This window comes from Saccostrea cucullata, unplaced genomic scaffold (genome assembly GCF_032062105.1).
Source record: "Saccostrea cucullata isolate Sc308-1 unplaced genomic scaffold, CSIRO_AGI_Scuc_v1 ctg1297, whole genome shotgun sequence".
Classification (NCBI taxonomy): domain Eukaryota; kingdom Metazoa; phylum Mollusca; class Bivalvia; order Ostreida; family Ostreidae; genus Saccostrea; species Saccostrea cuccullata.
The window spans coordinates 67518-74043 of record NW_026940551.1 but is presented as its reverse complement, the minus strand read 5'-3'; the positions used below and the strand labels follow the sequence as shown (position 1 = coordinate 74043).

At 32.5% G+C, this 6526-nt stretch overlaps 1 long non-coding RNA gene across 1 annotated transcript; it reads right to left on the bottom strand.

The window, feature by feature from the left end:
* Positions 1–255: 255 nt before the first annotated feature.
* LOC134255590 (uncharacterized) lies at positions 256–1087 on the bottom strand. Its single transcript, XR_009989584.1, has 3 exons — positions 1015–1087; positions 633–752; positions 256–362 (listed from the first exon to the last, which is right to left on the bottom strand). It is a non-coding gene; the product is annotated as an uncharacterized LOC134255590 (long non-coding RNA).
* Between the last annotated feature and the right edge of the window lie 5439 nt (positions 1088–6526).

Below are 6526 nucleotides of genomic sequence, written 5' to 3'. Positions count from 1 at the left end.
AAGAAATCACGAAGACTTGACACTACTTATTCACTGATGAAAATAGCTTAATTGTGAGTTAACAATAAAACATTTAATTAACCGCCTCATGGTCTCTATCTGTCTTCTTTTCTTTTTCATCACTAGAATTAAATGTAGTAATTCTTATTTCTCTGAAAATTTTGGGTTCTCTCTCTCTCTCTCTCTCTCTCTCTCTCTCTCTCTCTCTCTAACACATAAAATTTCAATTGTATTAATTCACTTTATTTATTTTTTATTTTGTTACAGTCTTATACATTTACATAGATTATCAATACAATGACGTCTGTTTGGAGGGCAGTACCAGTTTCCTATATTTAGACAATCATTCAGAGTGGTGCATGCTAGAACACAAGAAAGATGTATAGTTAATATTGCACACATCCTAATACCCCCCCCCCCCCCCCAAAAAAAAAATAATCAGTTCATTTTTTTTTCTCTCACTTTTATGAACGTTTTGTAAACGATATTTGAAGCATGAAATTTTCATAATTTTAATTGTCTCAGTGATTTCTTCTTATGGCGTGTATGCAAAGAAAATACCAATTTTTAAGGATACATCGCTAAATTTGCTTCTCGCTAAAATTTCCACTTATACGGTATTATGTATTTACCAAATTCCGACAATTCTGTGCATGAGCAGATTCCATCAATGCAGTGAAGATCAGTAGCTGAGTCACATACTGTATGGATGCAGTCCGTGTCAACTCGACAATTCTCTGTGGTCACGTGACCTGTAAAAACTATCAAAAACAATGAAAGCAACACTAGAGTTCAATCACGTCATCAGATGTATTGAAATTTTCTCTGTGTTCCTTTCATCAAATGTTTCAAAAAGATACTACCGGGAAAATATATTGCTCGATAGTGATTTTTCTCATAACTTAGTTTTTAAGAATTGGATTTTTTTTATACCGCAAAGACTATCAAGAGGTCTGATAATAAGAATGATGTTCACGAAATTTATTTTGAGTTAATATGATAGTTTTATCTTACCTATTATAATACTCAGAAGAAACGCTATTTTCATGACAATGGTTTATCCAATAAAAACCAAGCAGAAAGATAACAATTATTAAAATGTCGACTTATATACTATAGTCTGTACAGTACATGTAACAGTACAGTTCTCTGTGCATGGGTCATGACAAATTCGGCTATCACTTATCACGATTTGTATGTTCTGCGTACATAATCAAATTTGATGAACCTTTGTGTGGAGGGAGAAAGGGTTTTAGCATATCTTATGAACAACGTAATTGTTTTTTAAATTAATCTATTAGGACAAAAATGGAGGATAGCATTTATCCAATATTGTAGCCAACCAACGCTGATTTTTCTAGAATGTATATGCTTTCTGAGTCATTGAAGATTGCAACTGGGTTCAGTCCCCTTAGGAAAAAAACTTTCATCTGCACATTGACTTCTTCTGGGATAATAAAGCCAATGTCTACTTGTTTTTTTTTGTGTGTGTTTCCAAACATTTTGTGCATGAATTTATTATTGTTGATTTACAATCACAATTATTCAAACCTACGGAAGCCCTTTGGTGCCAACCTGTATATATAAAGGAAAAGTGATATATAAAAACGAACCTCTATATATAAAGGAAATGCGATATATATAAAGAAAACTTGGATATATATAAAGGAAATGCGATATATATAAAGAAATCCTCGATTTATATATAAAGGAAATGCGATATATAAAAAGAAAACCTCGATATATATAAAGGTATTGCGATATATGTAAACAAAACTTCGATATATATAAAGCGAAATATTTCCACTGCCTGACCTTAACATGTTTAATGACCTACATTACAACAGAGACTTCGCCAACATATGCATATGATAAGCTGCTACTGGTCCAATAATTTGATTACAATCAGTTGATGTGGCTGTTTCAGGATGGTATTTAGCGTGTTGTGTTTTCTTCCTTTGTGTATCTTGATAATTATGAGGATTAAAACTAAAGCTAAAACACTCTGTTCTTCTTACATTTCAGACGTGTTGGGCAGAATTACACCAATGAGTGACTTTTCGGCTTAAAATGTATATTACATAGCACTAAATGTTCGGGGGTCTTTTTCAATTGAAATATAATTTAGTGCAAAAATACAAGTGTGTTTTATCATGTTTTATAAGTTCTTAAACGTTTTACTATGTTTTTACATGATGTAGATTTTCAAATCGATTTAATGTACGATATGTGGGACAAAAATCTGCAGTTTAATTATGTAAGTGTGCATGCACTACATCGTTTCTTTTTATTTATTTACAAATACTTTACGTTTTTCCACCAAAAAACCCTTAAATTATCATATATACGGTAATAGTACATGTCGCTTTCTTCCTTCATATTCAGATGAAGAGGATACCTTCATCTCTCCCCTCTCTCCCATTCCGATTCTTTTTTTTCTTTTTTACAATCAATGGACATACTAGTAAATATATTTTTATAATGAATTTAAAAAAATTTGAATTAGGGCATTAAAAAAGTACTTGTTAAGACTCCACGTTTAACATTATATTTTCATAAATTCTCAGTTGTGAAACCAAAGTAGTAAGTTTGGTAAAACGAAAGAAAAAAAAAGAAAGAAAAAACAAGGTAGGTTGTAAAAAAACGAAGTTGATCAAAATACATGTAAAGCCAATAAAACACAGAAAATACAATAGATATGTTACATTAAAAGTTTAAATCTGAAATTTAAACTTATCTGTAACTATCTAGATAAGTTTAAACTTTAGATTTAAACTTTTAATGTATCACATATAATTCATTATGAATGCATTTTAATTTGATTAAATGCTCTTCTTCTCAAATAAGTGCATTATTTTAAGTAGTGTTACAATTACAGTTCATTGATATATGCATGTACAAACAAATAAACACTATTAAATAGCAACATTTTGCAGATTCTGTGACAGTTTTGAGTACTGTATAACTGATTTCCCCCTGCCAGGAGTTAATCTGTATATAATCTTGATGGACAGCTGAGGTCACGCAGTGGAAAATTTTCTCTTTATATATATCGCATTTCTCTTTATATATATCGAGATTTTGTTTATATATATCGCTTTTCTCTTTATACATATCGAGGTTTTGTTTATATATATCACATTTCCTTTATATATATCCAGGTTTCGTTTATATATATCGCATTTCCTTTATATATATCCAGGTTTTGTTTATATATATTGTATTTCCTTTATATATCGAGGTTTGCTTTTATATACAGTGTATTGCATTTCCTTTATATATAGAGGTTGGCACTAATGGGCTTCCGTACAAACCAACTGATTTGTGGTTTATCTACAACCAGGGGTTTCAGATTTTGATTAATGGAAAAATCTTTAAGAGGCTCCATATGGTTATATTTTGGATCCTATCTTAATCAATACAGACTGAGACTCCATTGACTCTAGGGCGATACCCCGGTAGGGTGGGCTCGATCAGGGGCCAACCGCAAAACTTCTCGTGTTTTAGGTCAGAAAATTTTAAAATAAATTAAATACATGTGCAATCTTTGTTTCAAATAGATAAAAGGTGAAGATATCGAAAAATGAATCTCTAAACAATACAAATGACGTCATTGTAGCGACGTAGAAGTCGAAATTTCGACTTTGATAGAGCTTGCTGAAATCCTTGTAACATCAACTTAGTATTTAGTAGCATACCTTGCTCTTAAAATAGATCGTAGTACTAGGAGCACGCTCTTGAAAGCGAATAAGTTGGGAGACCATATATGCAGGCGATAGTGAAATATTACTAATTTACTATATAGATTTAAAAAAGTTAACGATTGAAAAACAAGCAATCTCGTTTGTCACTCAATTTAGTGGTAAGTCGACCTTTATCGTCTTTTACTCTTTTACTCAGTAAAACATACAAATAAGAAACAGATGTGTCAGAATCTAGTGTCTTATTTCAAGTTCACTAGGATATATCGAGTCGACATATATGAAAATAAATAACAGTATAGTAAATTGATAAAGTGTTGTCGATATATTTGAATGTCCAATTGAAGGCCAGAGCAAATGTTTTCTTCTTCACGTGTATTTTTCAAGTTTTTTTTCTTTTTTCAGATAAATTCTGCTTCATAAGAATTAACATGTCAGCTGATTGAAGTGCTACTAGGGTAAGGTTTTGATTAAAGAAGTTAATTATCAACATCTTAACATGCAATTTTCAGTAGGAATTAAAGAATTCAAGGAACAATTCTAACTTAAAACTTGCGTTGTTATAATTGTGATAAATACTGAAATCTGATTGATTAAGATGATAATTAAAACTATATACAGGTACTAGAATCCTAAACTTCATAAAAATTCTTACAAACGAAGATACATAGCGGTTTCCAATAAATGCTTCACCAATCACCTCTGATGTTTCGGGGGTCCGTGTTTGCTGTGTTCTTATTTTGAATTGTTTTATGGACTTTGAGATTGAATACTGTTCTTTATCTCCATATCCTTCTTCTTATTATGTTCCCCAAACGAAGTTGGGGAACATATTGTTTTACTCTGTTTCTTATTATTATTATTATTATTATTATTTTTCTTCTTCCTGGGAAAATCTTTTCCGCGAATGATCTTGTAAACTACACGTCCGACTTAGGTGAAACCTTTTTAGGGTCAGTAGGCATGTAATGTAGATTTGCGGAACGAAGGTCATTTTGCGCGCACGTGCTTGCAAGAGCGCGCACGTGCAACGCGTGAAATGACCAAAATAATAAATACAGCCGTAACTTTTCTATTTTTTGATTAAATGCTTTGATACTCATAATATAAGTATATATTACTAGTATAGACGTGTTGACATGGTCAAAATAGCAAGATCTCACGCGCATGCACGTGCGCTTCGCTCTGATTGGCTGAAACTAAAGTCTCAATATCTTTCTTGTTTTTCGTCATAATCCTTTGAAATTTTGAACTTAGTCACACGATACAAAGATCTATAGCTTGATATATAATAATTTTCATGAAAGCACGTACATGCCCGCATGCTGGTAAGAGCACTCACGTGCAACATGTGAAATTACCAAGATAATGGATAAAGCCGTAACTTTTCTATATCTTGATGGAATTTTTTGAAACCCACAATCATGAATATAGTAGTAGTATGGACAAGATGACATTGTCAAAATTGCAAGATCTTACGCGCATGCACATGCGCTTTGCTCTGATTGGCTGAAACTAAAGTCTCAATATCTTTCTTGTTTTACGTCATAATCCTTTGAAATTTTGAACTTAGTCACATATTATGAAGATCTACCGCATGATATAAAAGAATTATCATGAAAGCACATAAATCCACGTGTGCTGCAATCTGATTGGCTGAAACTTTACATGCCTATATCTTTCTTGTTTCCCAACAAAACAGGATGAAGATTAGAATATGAATAGGTATTATGGATTCCTACATGATATTGCTATCAAAATTGAATGCAAGGATGTGCTTGCATGCACATGTGCACACGCAATGCGTGAAATGAACAATATGTTTGAAAAACGGTAAAATTTATATTTTTATGAGTTTTTATTGATTTCTGGAATATAAAGATATGTTAATGGTTTAGACAACATGTCATGATCACCTTGCATGTGCATGCAAACGTGTTTGCGAACAATGCGTTTAATGACAAAAAGTTGATATCATTGTAGCTTTTAAAATATTTTTATGAAATCGTGGATACTAAGCATATTGAAAAAAGTTTTAAAGGAAATCTGCACAAAAAGGGAGTTGGGGAGCGTTTGGGGAACATCTGTAACGGTCCCCGTTACAATTAGAACTAGTTCCTCAATGGAATACTACGAAATGTAAAGGAGAAACTTCAGGAGTACAATTATTCGAGAAGTGGTGTAAATGAGATGTATATACTTATAAATTTCAAGGAACTTTCGGAAACTTTAAAATCACCAAGATTTTGAAACTTATCTAAAATCCTATATACCGGTATTAGAAGAACAAAATGTTTGCCTTGGCCTTCAATTCAACATTCGGATATATCGACGACTTATTATAAATTAACAATAGTTACTTCCAGTCATATGTCGACACGATATATCCCAGTGAGCTTGAAATAAAAGATACCACAGAGTCTGATACATCTATTTTATTTTTGGATATTTTACTAAAAAGGGACGTTAATGGTAACCTAACAAGCAATCTTTATGATAAACGTAACTTCAACTCTTCACTCTTTAACTCCCCTTACATATGTTATGATATAACCTTACCATCTACATAAGAAGTTTATATCTCTCTTCGATACGCAAGAGCATACTATACGTAGGAACAGTTTGTAAAACGAGTTTAGTAAATGACAAGCTACTTACATACAGCTCTGCTGCTACACCATCAACGTCCTCAGCCGAAGCCATCCCTCATTGTGTGTTTCGAACCCTAGCTCGGTACACTCTCAGGATGGGGGGTCCACAGTGATGATCAGTCACTGCGCGTTGGTGGTGGGTATCCAGCTACTAGTCTTTCTCTTTTTCCAAGC